We start from the raw sequence: 17505 nt of genomic DNA, 5'->3' as shown, positions 1-17505 counted from the left end.
GAAGGATACATTCTCTCGTTTTCAAGTATGTCCTGGGGTATATAAAAGTATATAAAAACAAACAAAATCAATACTAAAATGTCTCATCCAATTTATTATCACCCAGAGGAAATTATGAAAAAAAAAAAAGACTTTGTTCTCTTGGTATCATTTGTTGTAGGTAGGTAGACTCAGGAGCATACACATGTCTAGAGTACTATATTGCAGCAGTTTTGCAAGAATGCTTTTAGCAATGTTATAAATTATAAAACACACTACCATCTAGTGGTCAAAAAAGAATTCTTGCAAAACTGCTGCAAACAGCTCTCCAAAGACACATGCATGCTACCTACCTAGGGCCAGATAACAAGTGGAGCGCTAACATTTGCGCGCAAGTGATAAGGGGTTTATAGCGGGTGTTTGCGCTCATCGTGTTTACCGCTGGTATTACTAGTTGAAAGTAAACACGATCAAGTGAGCGCAATCGTGATTTACGCCACAATAATTCCCATATCCGCAAAGCTCTGGTTAACGGTTTCGCAAAACTAACAAAAATACATTACAATGTACACTTACACTCATAACACCATTGAATACAAATTATATAAAAAAAATATTGCACACAAAAGATATAAAGGCTCAAAGATATGAGGTCTCAGGTGTTAGAAAAAAAAGGTAGCAAAAGGGCTTTAACATAGAGATACACAGATATAAGATGTGTATTTACAGACATATACACATATAAACACATAAATGTACACATATAAAGACGTGTGTGTGTATATATATATATATATATATATATATATATATATATATGCACTGGAGCCCTTTGCAGTTAAGTAGATGAAGACATGAAAAAAACATAAATTATGCTTACCTGATAATATCCTTTTCTTCTGATGGAAAGAGTCCACAGCTGCATTCATTACTTTTGGGAAATAACAACCTAGCTACCAGGAGGAGGCAAAGACACCCCAGCCAAAGGCTTAAATACTCCTCCCACTCCCCTCATCCCCCAGTCATTCTGCAGAGGAACAAGGAAAAGTAGAAGAAATATCAAAGTGAAAGTTGCCAGAAGAATATAAGGATGCCCCACATAAAATTATGGGTGGGGAGCTGTGGACTCTTTCCATCAGAAGAAAAGGAAATGATCAGGTAAGCATAATTTATGTTTTTCTTCTTAAATGGAAAGAGTCCACAGCTGCATTCATTACTTTTGGGAAAACAATACCCAAGCTATAGAGGACACTGAATGCCAAGACAGGAGGGTACAATAGGCGGCCCATACTGAGGGCACCAGGCCTGAACCTCTACACAATAAAAGAGAACATTTTAAGAGGAAAAGCCCCAATGACACTGACTCGCAGTTAGTCCAGAAGTCAAACTAGAGACCGCAAACGGACTCGTCTGAGCCAACAGTCCTCCAGGAGACACCATTGCGCAACAGACGGCCCCCCACCGCTCACCCCCCACAAATGAAGGGGACACCAGCTGAAACCCCCAAGGGAACAAGGCAAAGGAGAACTGAGGAAACTGAAAGGTCCCCTAATACAAAAAAGAACACCTCCAAGAGTGAGCCCAGCTCACAGAGACCCAAAGGGACCCAAACAGGGAAAGGAGGCCACGCCTATACCAAGCGAAACCTGGGATAAGACCGGGCACAGAGACAGAACAGACGTCTCTCCAACATCCTGCAAGCACGGAATGTAACTGAAGAGGCACAGTCCTCCCAGTGTCCGACCATAGAATACCAAGGCACTCGACCATGAAAAAGTGTGAAAAACCCCAAGTTTGAGAACACAGAGTCTATAACAGGATGATACAGAGAGTACTTGCGAGGAAGAAGAAGCAGTCAAGCAAGAAACAGACCGCAAAAGCATCCCCCGGACAGAGGGCATGCTCCAGGCAACCTAAGTCGCCAGACCTACACACAGGTCCCTAAAAAGAGGAACACAAAACCTCAATAGAGGCCACCCGAGAAAGAGAGTATACCCTCAAAACCCGAAGGAAGAGTAAACCCTCTTCTGAAATCAATGGAGCAAGTTGAAAGGAAAATCTATACCTTAGCAGACTTAGCTAACAGGATAGACTCGAGCCCACACATCCAGAGGAGACTGTGACCCGAACGCAGAGCCTTAGACTGCTCGGCCATCCTGACCTGCAGACGCACACACAGCTGGACCCACCCAGCGTCAGGGATCCAAGACAGGGGAACAAAAAAATCCTGAAACAGGTACAGGAACGAACGTAAAGATAGCACAGCCATCCCCACAGAGTACAAGTACAACCCAACTGTGAAAACAGGCAACAAGGCCATAGACCTAAGGATCTATCAAAATAAAAGCCCAACAAGTCTGACTTGGAGCCAGCAATACCCCAGGGGGAACCAATCCCACCTTCCCGCCTCCCATCCAGGAGAAGCCCCAAGCCAGGACTCCATCTCCATAGGGAGGAGAATATCCCCTAAAGAAAAGGGATGATGCTGGAAGGGCAACAACTCCTCAAGGTTCGAAACCACCGGCTAATGGGAAGATAAATTCCCAACACAGATGCCCTAGAAAAGGACCCCCCTACAAGTAGCATGCCAAGCAGAGGCACAGCCAACCCATTCACCTGCAAAGCAGGGAATCAACGGGAACACTGACAAGCTGACCAGGGGAATGCAACCCTAAGGTGCACCAGAAATTGGAAATCCAGCGCCAGCAGCTGGGTATGAACCAACAACCCCTGAGGCGCAAGCCACACAGTTATCACTAGATGACATGGGATACTCTTGTGGCAAAGAGTAAAAAATACTCCAAAAACCAGGTCAACCATGACCAGGTCAGGTAGATGTAGCAAGGACATAGCCCAAGCTCTTACAACCGTGGAACACCCCGACCAGCCCTGAGATCCAAGATTCCAAAACCACCCAAAACTGGGTCAGGAAAAAGGCCAAGCGAAGCTTCAGCAACCGAAAGTCTCAGGGAGAAAAACAGGCTCGGGTACCTAATAGAACAGGCAAATCTTACCCTAAAACTATACACCCCAACTGGCCTAAAAGCCAGACACAAGGGATATGGATGCATATCCAGAGAATCCGGATAGCGAGAAGAACTTGAAAGCCCCGACCAAAGAAAGGAACCACCTCTATCTAAAGTCCAACGCTCCAAGGAGCAAGGCTAGAAGTTGTATGAAGATACTTCTCAAAACCTCAGGACAACCAAGGGATACCTTGAGGTAAAAAAAAAATCCTACGAAGAAGTAATAAAGAGTATCAATCCCAGAAGGTTCCCGAAGGAAACAAAAACAAATAAAAGACATCCCATCGGATATAAATAAAATATAAGGCAACCCGGAGGTTAACGCCCAAAAAAGACACAGGCCTACCCGCAGGACCAGCCAAACAGAGCCCTATCTTTCAAAAACTGAACGATCTCAAACAAATGACAATCAGGAGATTACCTCATCCCCAAATGTCTAATGAGGTGCACCATTCGAATTAGCAGACTGAAAATCCCCGTATCTGGTAACGATAGGGTCATTCAATAACTGAAAAACATGTCTGAGCAATATGCAAAGGTGCGCAATCCTGTAACGAAAGGCACAACACTCAGAGACAGCTACACCCGCGGGGAACTTTAGAGGCCCTCCCCAAGGTGGAAGGCCCGGGACAATAGGGCACAAGCACGTTCTCAAATAAACGTCTGGACTCTGCAGACGAACAATCACCAACATTATGTGGAAGCAAAAACGTGCTGCAACCTACGGGGGGGGGGGGGGGAACACGCCACCCTGCATGGAGGAATCAGAAACTGGGTTACCCGCATGTGTAGAAGTATGAATTGTTAGGGAACTCGCCTCTCGGAGGACAGGACCCCCAAAGGCGGATGGCTCAGCAGTCCCTTGATTCCCCGAGCCCGAGGAACAAGGCGCTCTGAAATGGCATACAGAACAAAACTGGTCGACATGTGTCAACGAGGCCAATCTGGATTCCTCACCGGACACAGAATCTGAAATCAAAATAGTCTTGGTATCAGAATCCTCCGGAACTGAATCTGAAACGAGCACAGTCTCAGCATCAGAATCCTTCATAACTGGATAGAGGAAATATCAACATGGACTAAAGTATGAAAAAAAAAAAAAAACGGCATCTGACACCCACAATGGCTGGGGCACTCACCACCTCCTATGACCAGACCCCTGCGGACTAGAATATCTCCTTTGTCACATGATCAGGAATGCAGAAATGGGGAACGGAACGGAACCACACACGAACACAAGATGAACTGTACAGTCCAAAAAAAGTGTGCCCAACCAAAAGGCTGCGTCAATTCAAAAGGCCTCAAAGTTCCAACCACAAGCCCATAAACATCACACATAAGCAGGTTGAATCACATAAAAAACATGATTATAAACCCCCCTGTTCAATAACCCCCCTCATGAGATATTAGCCCTCGATTCCAAGATAATAGCAGAGACTCACTGAGACCCTTGGCACATCTCTACCAACCTCAGGGGACAAAAGGCAAAGAATGACTGGGGGATGAGGGGAGTGGGAGGAGTATTTAAGCCTTTAGCTGGGGTGTCTTTGCCTCCTCCTGGTGCCAGGTTCTTATTTCCCAAAAGTAATGAATGCAGCTGTGGACTCTTTCCATTTAAGAAGAAAACATAAATTATGCTTACCAGATAATTTCCTTTCCTTCTGTATGAGGAGAGTCCACGGCTTCATTCCTTACTTGTGGGAAATACAGAATCTGGCCACCAGGAGGAGGCAAAGACACCCCAGCCAAAGGCTTAAATACCTCCCCCACTTCCCTCATCCCCCAGTCATTCTGACTGCCGAGGGAACAAGGAACAGTAGGAAAAATATCAGGGCATAAATGGTGCCAGAAGAACAAAACCAAATTTAAGTCTGTCCAAAGGAGAATTCGGGTGGAGGCCGTGGACTCTCCTCATACAAAAGGAAAGGAAATTATATGGTAAGCATAATTTATGTTTTCCTTCTTAATATGAGGAAACTGAGGAGCTTTCAAAATGAAAATAACCTGTACGTTCCGTATCAGCCTAAGAGCCCAAACGTTCTTACACATAAGCAGTCAAAATCACATAACAAATATGATTTAAAAATCCCATAATCCCCCCCAGGAGATATTAACCCTTGATTCCATAAAGATAAAGGAGCCCCACTGTGACCCTGTCTTCTATCGTTAACATGTGTGTAAAATAATGAAATGATCTTACCGGAATCTATGCCGTGGCGCTTCTGACATGGACTTGAGTGAAGAAAGCAGGCAGCGAAACTTGTCAATGCTAATTGCTTAAGAAGCTGTTAATATGAGTCTGGATGGGTTTGCAGAAAGACTCTCTCTCTGCATCTCCAGACTCTAACTTTCGTCAATGCTCTCACTGAGAGGCTGACAAGACTACTTAAAACTCCAGTCCCATCTTGAAGGGCAGATACCCTCCATAAGGAACTACTCTGAAATCTTTTGCCACTTCTCTGCCAACCTCCTGTGACGAAAGGCAAAGAATGACTGGGGATGAGGGAAGTGGGGGAGGTATTTAAGCCTTTGGCTGGGGTGTCAGGTTCTGTATTTCCCACAAGTAAGGAATGAAGCCGTGGACTCTCCTAATATTAAGAAGGAAATCATACTAATGCAATATTCATATTTAATAGTGTTATACTGTGAATGTACTGTAAATATTTCACATTCCAATGTTCTGCACATAGCAGAATAGGTTCTATGTATTTATAAATAGATATTCCTATATATATATATATATATATATATATATATATATATATATATATATATATATATATATATATATAGTAACAAAAAAACATCAGATATACTGTATATATAAATATTTATTTATGAATAAGAAGAACATATTCCTGTATGTGAAGAACATTGGAATGTGAAATATTAATATTTTCATGTCGGGTTAGCGCACATGAGAATATGCAATCGGGTTTGGGCATGAGTAGAGTTTTTCCCACTTTTTTTGCTTCATTGACTGCTATGGGGGAATATGTGAACGCGCATGCTTGTTCTTTGACCAATAAGAACAAGGCTTCCAGGCTGACTTGGAGGGATCAGGTTTCTGAGAAGAGGACTTCTGATTTTCTGAGGAGCTTCCCTCGTCTCTTCTTTCCTTTGGATTTTTTTTATCCTGAGGAAGAAAAGCTCCTTTCCCACCAGTAACTGTCTGAATGATAGAGTCCAAGGGTTAGATTTATCATAGTGTGATCGGACATGATACGAAGTAGCGTATTATGTCCGCTGCACATTGATAAATGCCAACAACATACGCTGTTAGCATTTATCATTGCACCAGCAGTTCTTATGAACTGCTGGTGCAATGCCGCCTCCTGCAGATTTGCGGCCAATCGGCCACTAGCACGGGGTGTCAATCAACCCGATCTTATTCGATCGTGTTGATTTCTGTCCGTGGCCTCAGAGCAGGCGGACAAGTTAAGGAGCAGCTTTCTAACTGCTGTGTTGTGCGTGGAAACAGGTGAATCAAGCTCCTTACGGAACTTGATAAATCGGCCCCCAAGTCTGAACTGAATATTTTTTACATTGATCTTAATAATGTCCATCATCGCATGATTTTGATTAGGAGTTGAACTGCTCTTTATGGAGAACATAGGTTAAGTTCACATTGTTGGTATTAACCTTGAACTGTAAATATTCGGCTGTTGTTTTGAAGGTGTTAAGCATAACTCACTCAGTTTTAATTTAACTTTCAGCTCCCTGGTAATTTTTATAATAAAACTAGCGTCTCTGAGTATGTTGCTTAGCATTCAAACAAAAAAGATTGTATAAAATACTGATTTTGCACTTGCAAACCACATATGTGATTGACTCTTTAATATTTAAACGTATATTTTTGAATATGTACTAGATAATTTACATTTATGTAAGACTCATATTTAATTAATATATTATTCTCCATGGTTTTAAAACAATACATTTAAATGTACAAATCCCCAAATCCAGAATTCTAAAAAAGCCGAATTTAGAATAATGCTTGCACAATAACCTATTCTTTCATAGAAGTCAATAGAGCAAATAAAAAGTAGAAAAAACCCATAAAATTATGCTTACCAGATAAATTCCTTTCCTTCCTGGCAGGGAGAGTCCACAACTTCATTCCTTACTGTTGGGAATACAATACCTGGCCACCAGGAGGAGGCAAAGACATCCCAGCCAAAGGCTTAAATATCCCTCCCACTTCCCCTATCCCCCAGTCATTCTGTCGAGGGAACAAGTAAAAGTAGGAGAAACATCAGGGTATAAAGGTGCTAGAAAAAATAATATAAAAAAGGAGCCGCCCAACAAAAATAATTTACGAGCGGGGTCGTGGACTCTCCCTGCCAGGAAGGAAAGGAATTTATCTGGTAAGCATAAATTATGTTTTTCTTCCATAAGGCAGGGAAAGTCCCCGACTTCATTCCTTACTGTTGGCAAAACTATACCCAAGCTCCAGAGGACACTGAAGGAATAACGGAAGGGAACAAAACAGAGGCAGACCCTATTCTGAGGGCACCACAGCCCGCAAAACTTTTCTCCCGAAAGCTGCTTCAGCCAAAGCAAACACATCAAACTTGTAAAATTTAGAAAAAGTGTGTAAGGAGGACCAGGTAGCCGCCTTACAAATCCATAGAGTCTTTGTTCTTAAAAGTCCTAGAGGAAGCCACTACTCTAGTGGAATGAGCTAAGTGGATGACATTCCTCAACCAGAAAGATAGGGAAGTCATAGTAGCTTCTGCCCCTTACGCTTCCCCGTATAGTTGACAAAGAGGAAGATTGTCTGAATTCCTTAGTAGCCTGAAGATAGAACTTCAAGGCACAAACCACATCTAGATTGTGAAGCAAGCGTTCCTTCGCTGAAGGAGGATTAGGACACAATTTCTTGATTAATGTTATGATCCAACACCACCTTAGGGAGGAACCCTAATTTAGTACGTAAAACCGCCTTATCAGCATGGAAAACAAGATAAGGGGGGTCACATTGCAAAGCAGAAATCTCAGAAACTCTGCACGCAGAGGCAATAGCAAACAAAAAAAGAACCTTCCAAGATAACAATTTAACAGTAATGCATAGGCTAAAACGGAGTCTGCTGAAAAACACTAAGAACAAAATTGAGGCTCCAAGACAAAGCCCCAGATCTAAACACAGGTCTGATCCTAGTCAGAGCCTTAACAAAGGACTGCACATCCGGAAGCTCTGCCAATCTCTTGTGCTGTAGCACTGACAGGGCTGATATCTGTCCCTTCAGGGAACTAGTACATAGACCCTTCTCCAGTGCATCCTGGAGAAAAGATACAATTCTGGCAACCTTAACCTTATGCCAGGAAAATCCACGCTTTACTTCACAAGTAAATGCTCCACACTTTATGGTAGATACGATGAATAACTGGCTTACGAGCTTGAACCAGGGTGTAGATAACACTCTCAGAAAACCCTCTCTTGGCTTAGGTTAAGCTTCAATCTCCATGCAGTCAGCTTCAGAGAATCTAGATTTTGATGAACGAAGGGGCCCTGCATCAGCATATCTCTGCGACAAGGTAACCTCCACTGAGGAGATCCCCACCAGATCCGCAAACCACAACCTTCACGGCCACAATGGAGCAATCAGAATCAATCATGCTTGCTCCTGCTTGATGCGAGCCACCACACAAGGGAGAAGCGGTAATGGAGGAAAAAGATATACGAGTCTGAACCTCCATGGTACTGATAGTGCATCTATCAGTTCCGTCTCAGGATCCCTCGACCCGTACCTGGGTAGCCTGGTATTGAGGCAGGATGCCATGAGATCTATCTCCGGCGCCCCTTACTTGCTGCATATCTCTGCGAACACCTCGGGTGGAGAGACCATGCCCCTGGGTGAAAGGATTGCCTGCTGAGGAAGTCCACTTCCCAGTTGTCCACACCCGGAATGTGGATCGCTGACAGCGTACATCTGTGAGTCTCCGCCCACTCTAGTATCTGAGATACTTCTCTCATTGCCATGGGACTTCTTGTTTCCCCCTGATGGTTGATGTAGGCAAACTGTCATGATCCGATCATTGTCGTGTCGCCACGGCTCCCGGATCTCTCTCTGTATCCGCCGTGTCACGTTGCCTAGTAACGTGACGCGGCCTTCCTTTGTCACGCCCCCCACAGGTCACAGGCCTTTAAATCTCTGACGCGGATTCTCTCTGGTGCCCGATTTCGCTTCCTGCCTCCTATTCTGTGATTCTGTGTGTGCCTTATCCTTAAACCTGCTTAAAAGGATATTTGACCATTGCCTGCCTGACTACTCTGCTGCCGAATCCTTAAACCTGCTTAAAAGGATATTTGACCATTGCCTGCCTGACTACTCTGCTGCCGAATCCTTAAACCTGGTTAAAGGGATATTTGTTTTAGTTTTGGGTGAATAGAGCGCTGGTACTTTAAGGATCCCAAACAACCTATAAGTATAACGGCTAGATTTAGAGTTGGGCGGTAGCCGTGAAAACCAGCGTTAGAGGCTCCTAACGCTGGTTTTTACCGCCCGCTGGTATTTGGAGTTAGTCAGGAAAGGGTCTAACGCTAACTTTCCAGCCGCGACTTTTCCATACCGCAGATCCCCCTACGCCATTTGCGTATCCTATCTTTTCAATGGGATATTTCTAACTCCGGTATTTAGAGTCGTGGCTGAAGTGAGCGTTAGAAATCTAACGACAAAACTCCAGCCGCAGAAAAGTCAGTAGTTAAGAGCTTTCTGGGCTAACGCCGGTTTATAAAGCTCTTAACTACTGTGCTCTAAAGTACACTAACACCCATAAACTACCTATGCACCCCTAAACCGAGGCCCCCCCACATCGCCGCCACTCTATTAAAATTTTTTAACCCCTAATCTGCCGACCGCAAACCGCCGCCACCTACGTTATCCCTATGTACCCCTAATCTGCTGCCCCTAACACCGCCGACCCCTACATAATATTTATTAACCCCTAATCTGCCGCCCCCGCTATCGCTGACACCTGCATATTTTTTTTAACCCCTAATCTGCCGCTCCGTACACCGCCGCAACCTACATTATACCTATGTACCCCTAATCTGCTGCCCCTAACACAGCCGACCCCTATATTATATTCATTAACCCCTAATCTGCCGCACCCAACGTCGCCTCCACCTACCTAAAATAATTAACCCCTAATCTGCCGACCGCACCTCACCGCTACTATAATAAAGTTATTAACCCCTAATCCGCCTCACTCCCGCCTCAATAACCGTATAAGAAATAGTATTAACCCCTAATCTGCCCTCCCTAACATCGCCGACACCTAACTTCAATTATTAACCCCTAATCTGCCGACCGGATCTCGCCGCTACTCTAATAAATGGATTAACCCCTAAAGCTAAGTCTAACCCTAACACTAACACCCCCCTAAGTTAAATATAATTTAAATCTAACGAAATAAATTAACTCTTATTAAATAAATTAACCTGTAAAATAAACCCTAATATAGCTACAATATAAATTATAATTATATTGTAGCTAGTTTAGGATTAATATTTATTTTACAGGCAACTTTGTATTTATTTTAACCAGGTACAATAGCTATTAAATAGTTAATAACTATTTAATAGCTAAAATAGTTAAAATAATTACAAAATTACCTGTAAAATAAATCCTAACCTAAGTTACAATTAAACCTAACACTACACTATCAATAAATTAATTAAATACAATACCTACAAATAACTACAATTAAATAAACTAACTAAAGTACAAAAAATAAAAAAGAACTAAGTTACAAAAAATAAAAAAATATTTACAAACATTAGAAAAATATTACAACAATTTTAAACTAATTACACCTACTCTAAGCCCCCTAATAAAATAACAAAGACCCCCAAAATAAAAAAATGCCCTACCCTATTCTAAATTAAAAAAGTTCAAAGCTCTGTTACCTTACCAGCCCTGAAAATGGCCATTTGCGGGGCATGCCCCAAATAATTCAGCTCTTTTGTGCCTGTAAAAAAAACATATAATACCCCCCCCCAACATTACAACCCACCACCCACATACCCCTAATCTAACCCAAACCCCCCTTAAATAAACCTAACACTAAGCCCCTGAAGATCTTCCTACCTTATCTTCACCATGCCAGGTTCACCGATCCGTCCTCCGAAGTCTTCATCCAAGCCCAAGCGGGGGCTGGCGATCCATAATCCGGCTGAAGTCTTCTATCAAGCGGCGGCTGAAGAGGTCCAGAAGAGGCTCCAAAGTCTTCCTCCTATCCGGGCAGAAGAGTAGATCCGGACCGGCAACCATCTTCTTCAAAGCGGTGACAAGCGGCTCCATGTTGAAGACCTCCGGCGCGGATCCATCCTCTTCTTGCGACGTCCTAAGTCCGAATGAAGGTTCCTTTAAGGGACGTCATCCAAGATGTCGTCCCTCGAATTCCGATTGGCTGATAGGATTCTATCAGCCAATCGGAATTAAGGTAGGAAAATTCTGATTGGCTGATGGAATCAGCCAATCAGATTCAAGTTCAATCCGATTGGCTGATCCGATCAGTCAATCAGATTGAGCTCGCATTCTATTGGCTGTTCCGATCAGATTAGGGGTTAATAAAATGCAGGGGTCAGCTATAGCGGCGGCGGCAGAATAGGGGTTAATAAGTGTAAGGTTAGGGGTGTTTAGACTCGGGGTACATGTTAGGGTGTTAGGTGCAGACTTAGGAAGTGTTTCCCCATAGGAAACAATGGGGCTGCGTTAGGAGCTGAACGCTGCTTTTTTGCAGGTGTTAGGTTTTTTTTCAGCTCAAACTGCCCCATTGTTTCCTATGGGGGAATCGTGCACGAGCACGTTTTTGAAGCTGGCTGCGTCCGTAAGCACCGCAGGTATTTAGAGTTGCAGTGGCGGTAAATTATGCTCTACGCTCCCTTTTTGGAGCCTAACGCAGCCCTTCTGTGAACTCTAAATACCAGCGGTATTTAAAAGGTGTGGCCAGAAAAAAGCATGCGTAGCTAACGCACCACTTTGGCCGCAAAACTCTAAATCTAGGCGTATGTTCCTTCAAACTTATATAGATGAAGATTCAAAAAAGGGGAGAGATATAGGGGCGTTGTGCCAACTTAAGGGATCAGATTTAACTTGATAAAGCTCTGGGAAGAGTGAAACGCGTCGAGCTGTGTGACTCAATTTATCTATGAACTTACACTATAAAAAATCTGGATACACAGATCACAAACATAACCCAGGTTATATATTTCTTTACTATACTGTCATCTGACCATCTTTTGGGAACCTGTAAAAATCTCATCATAACTGCGTGCATAAGCACTAAGTGCAGTTGTCATTTTCTATCGTTATCTAAATGGAAAACAAAATGTCAAATGTATGACACAAAGTAGCGGTTGTTTTTTTTCCTATCGAAAGACGACCTCCCACGGAGGAGTGTGACGTCAGACGCCAAACACAAGCAACGGAGCGAGGAGAACTCCGGTGAAACAGTAAGCAGCCACAATATCACAGTCTCAAAAAATAGAAAAAACTGTAAGTAGAACTGCTTTATTTTAAACACTGGGATAACTTTGACTAAAGGTGTACTTTTAACAGAATCCATTTAACTCTGGACTTTAACATATGTTTTTTCCACCGCGTGCATAGCACTAAGAGCGGTATACAAATCTATAACGGTTCTGAATCAAACACTAGGATAATTTTAACTAAAGGGGTGTTTGTAACAGATTTCATCTGACTCTGGACTTTAATATATATTTCTTCACCGCGTGCATAGCACTAAGAGCGGTACACAAAATTCCTGAAGGAGAAACCACGATAAGAATCATTTCAGTCTGAAATTCTCTGTATCAGAGGAAGTAGTTACACAAAGCCTGTAGTAAATTGAAGTTAACATTGGGACACAGAAAGTCACTTTTAACAAACGGATTATTAATTTTAAGCCGCAACAGTGAAATATACGGACTTTAGTGTCAGCCAATTTGCGTATATACAGCTAGATAATCCTCCATTTCCATTGGTTGTGTATAATACTCAAATTTCACAAAGGTCTCCAAATTTCTACTGAAAATTATTAATTTTAATCTATTTTATATTGAATTTGGGAGACGTCCCACAGCTATATCAGATACCAATTGGTAATTATATACTTATGTTGATTGGTTTTATTAATGTTTTTTAAATAAATCATATGTAACTATTTTTTATTCTCCCTAGTAATTCGTTTTTTTCACATATTAACTTTTTATATATAGGTTTTCAGCCACTTGAAATACACTAGCACAGTCATTGTTTAATATTGTAACAATACACTTATGAATTTATTCTAATATTACACTAAACACTTTTTTCTTTCTCATTACAAATTTTTTATATAGCAAATTAGCACTCCTATTGGATCCTCACAAAGATTAGAGATTCACATATTATTTGTTTTTTAACTTGCACTATTTTCTGTACAGTTTAGTGAATTAGCCAACTATATACACCTAATAATCTTTGAAGTCATATTAAACACGGGTATATAACCATTGACAAACCACAACTCTGAAATTGGCATTAGTGCGACTCTTTTATCTCTTATATTTATACGTAAGTTTAAAAATAAATTTCATTATTAAATATTTGTTTCTTTTGTACATTTGGGAAATTTGTATCCCCAAAAATTAAATCTGATCCCTTAAGTTGGCACAATGCCCCTCTATCTCTCCCCTTTTTTTTAAAGGGATATTTGACCATTGCCTGCCTGACCACTCTATTGCCTAATCCTTAAACCTGCTTAAAGGGACATTGACCATTGCTTAGAATGTCAAATCCTTAAACCTGCTTAAAGGGACATTGACCATTGCTTTGCCTGACTACTCTATTGCCAAATCCTTAAACCTGCTTAAAGGGACATTGACCATTGCTTAGAATGTCAAATCCTTAAACCTGCTTAAAGGGACATTGACCATTGCTTTGCCTGACTACTCTATTGCCAAATCCTTAAACCTGCTTAAAGGGACATTGACCATTGCTTTGCCTGACTACTCTATTGCCAAATCCTTAAACCTGCTTAAAGGGACATTGACCATTGCTTTGCTTGACCACTCTATTGCCAAATCCTTAAACCTGCTTAAAGTGACATTGACCATTGCTTTGCCTGACCACTCTATTGCCGAATCCTTAAACCTGCTTAAAGGGATATTGACCATTGCTTTGCCTGACCACTCTAACGGATCATCCTCTGCCTGCTTTAAAGGGATACCGGCCTCTGCTTTGCCTGACCATTCTAACGGATCATCCTCTGCCTGCTTTAAAGTGATACTGACCTCTGCTTTGCCTGACCACACTAACAAAACATCCTCAACCTGCTTTTAAGTTTCTGTACATTGTACTCCTCATCAAAATCCTCTTCCATGACCCTGGATCATCTGTGAGTACACAGTTTTCTTTTCCTGCATACCAACTGTTTTTTCTTTCCTGAGTGGTTCACGTCCTGGTTTTCTCTCAGTGTGCTAGCATGTGTTTAAATGATCACTCTAGCAGTGGGGTCCAATCCTAGACTGATTCTATACGGCTGACACAACCAAGGTTATATTGTCTGATTGGAATCTGATAAACTGGGACGAACCCAGAAGGGGCCAAGCCTTCAAGGCATTGAAGATTGCCCAGAGTTCCAATATATTGATCGGAAGGGAGGACTCCTCCTGAGTCCACAGCCCTTGTGTCTTCTTGGCACCCCAAACGGCTCCCCAGCCAGAAAGGCTTGCCTCCATAGTGACAATCTCCCAGGACGGTCTCAAGAAGCACGTGCCTTGAGACAGATGATCTGGACAGAGCGAGTCTCTTGACAGGTTGTCCAGTACAATCTGTTGAGACAGATCTGAATGGTCGCCGTTCCATTGTCTCAAAATGCATAGTTGTAAGGGTCAGAGATGGAATCTGGCAAAGGGAATGATGTCCTTACAGGACACCATGAGTCCGATCACCTTCATACACTTGGCCACTGAGGGTCTCAAGGAGGCCTGGAGGGCAAAACAAGCAGTAGTTAGCTTGCAATGTCTCTGATCTGTGAGAAATATTCTCATGGATATGGAGTCTATTATAATCCCCAGGAAATTCACCCTTGTACTTGGAGTAAGAGAGCTCAAGTTTATCTTCCATCCATGTGATCGAAGAAGACTGAGAAGGGACTCAGAGTGTTCTTCTGCTAGACAAAAAGATGGTGCTTGTACCAAGATATCGTCCAGGTAAGGCGCTACTTCAATACCTTGTGTTCTGGCAACAGCTAGAAGAGCTCACAGAACCTCGAAAATATCCTTGGAGCAGTAGCTAGGCCAAAGGGAAGAGCTATGAACTGGAAGTGCTGGTCCAGAAAGGCAAACCCCAGGAACTGAAAATGTTCCCTGTGTATCAGAACATGAAGGTATGCATCCTTCAGGTCTATGGTGGTCATAAACTGTCCTTCCTGAACCAAAGGAAGGATTGACCATATTGTCTCCATCTTGAAAGAGGAAACACTCAGAAACTTGTTTAGGCACTTTGGAACCACCAAAAGGTTTGAATAAAATGCCAAACCTCTTTCTGCTGTAGGTACCGGGACAATTACTCCTAGAGAGGAGAGATCCTGTATGCAACCTAAAAAGGCAGTTCTCTTCTCTGGTCTTGTAGACAGTCTGGAGAGTAGGAATCTGCCCCTGGAAGGATAAGATTTGAATCCTATCTGGTATCCCTGAAATACAACCTCCAGGACTGAAGGATCCTGTACATCCTGGAACCAAGCGTCTGAAAAAAGAGACAGTCTGCCCCCTATTCGATCCGATCCCAGTTTGGGGACCACCCCTTCATACCGATTTGTTCTCGGCGGGCTTCTTAGTCTGTTTGGACTTATTCCAGGACTGAGCCGGCTTCCAAGTACTCTTGGGCTGCTCGGACTTGGATGAGGATTGCTGTCGTTGTAATTTGTGAGAACAAAAGGAACGAAAATTAGTCAATTGCCGTCCCTTAGGCCTATTCTTCTTATCCTGTGGTAGGAAGGCACCTTTCCCTCCGGTAAATAATGGAGTCCAGCCCTGGACCAAATAATTTTTTCCCCTTGAAAGGAAGAGAAAGGAGTCTGGATTTAGAAGGCATATCCGCAGACCAAGTCTTCAACCAGAGAGCCCGGCGGGCTAGGACTGCAAAGCCAGAAGCCTTTGCATTTAGGCGAATAATCTGCATATTCACGTCACAGATGAAGGAGTTAGCAATTCTCAGAGCTTTTATTCTCGCCTGAATATCCTCGAGGAGAGTCTCCACCGGTTGAAATAAAAACCCTGTATGTTAAAACATCTTCCAGAAAAGTTTCCATTTTGTTATCCATAGGCTCTCTAAAAGAGGAACTATCCTCCCGAGGGATAGTACACTAGTACTCAGAGGGATGCTCAATTTTAAATCTAAAGGAGGGTTCCTCCAATGAAGGAGGTTTTGAAACTGAAGTCTCCGACTCAGAAAGTTCACCCTCGGAAGCTACAGAGGTTAACTCGTCCTCAGATAGCTGGGACATAGTAGCTAAATCTGACAAATATTTAGACGACTCTAGGTCAGAAAAACTATGTTTAACCTTTCTCTTACGTTTGCTAGAGGGAGGTAATACACCGTAGACACTGCCGATTGTAACTGTGCGGTAAAGTCCGCAGGAAAAAAGCCCCCTCCAGATGGAGGATTAGTTGGGCCACGGGAAACTGCATGTGGAGCGGGTAGTGTAGAAAGGGTAGTACTCTCTCGGGACACAGATTCCTGAGAGGTAGACGGCTCAGAGGGGCTAATAGCGCTGTGAGTATTAGCAGGCTTGTCTCCCTTCTTAGACTTTAGTACTAACAGTGCTTAGGCAAATGGAACAAAATTGAGCAGGCGGGAAAACCACAGCCTCCTCACAATATAAACAGGAATTATTCATCAGTACAGAAGGAGCGGAACCTTCTAATGTAGTATCAGAGTCCTCCATAGCTAAGATATATCCACAGAAGATCAGACAAAAAACGCTTTTATTTAAAAAAACGGCACCTTTATAATCCCAATGGCACCACCTCGTAGAAAACACTCTCCTTAGGAGTGATGTCCGCAGCAGGATCGTACAAAGATGAAAAGACTGCACCTGGTCACGTGGTGCGTAGGACAGGACTTCCCCTGCTATGAAAAAAGGCGCTAAGCTATTATGAGCTGCGCAACACTCAAAAAACGAAAGTGAAACCTGTTTGTTCCAAGTCAAAAGCACACAGTCTATGAGCCCAAAAACTCTCACATGAAAGCAGTTATAAATAACCCCTTGCTGTTAAAATAATTTCCCTGAAGGAGATATTAACCCTTGATCCTATCGAGGTATAAAGGAGCAACACTGTGACCCTGTATAGCAAAAGTGTATATATAAAAATGGTCTTACCCTCTAGGATCCATGCTGTGGAACAGGCACAGCCTCTCAAGTGTGACAGCCTTGCAGCGACGTTCGAAGTGTTTAACAGCAAGCAGTGAAACTTGTCAACACTGATTGCTCAGGAGCTGTCAGGCGA

The sequence above is a fragment of the Bombina bombina genome, chromosome 3 (assembly GCF_027579735.1).
Source record: "Bombina bombina isolate aBomBom1 chromosome 3, aBomBom1.pri, whole genome shotgun sequence".
In the NCBI taxonomy this organism is placed as follows: domain Eukaryota; kingdom Metazoa; phylum Chordata; class Amphibia; order Anura; family Bombinatoridae; genus Bombina; species Bombina bombina.
This window is presented reverse-complemented; position numbering follows the sequence as displayed.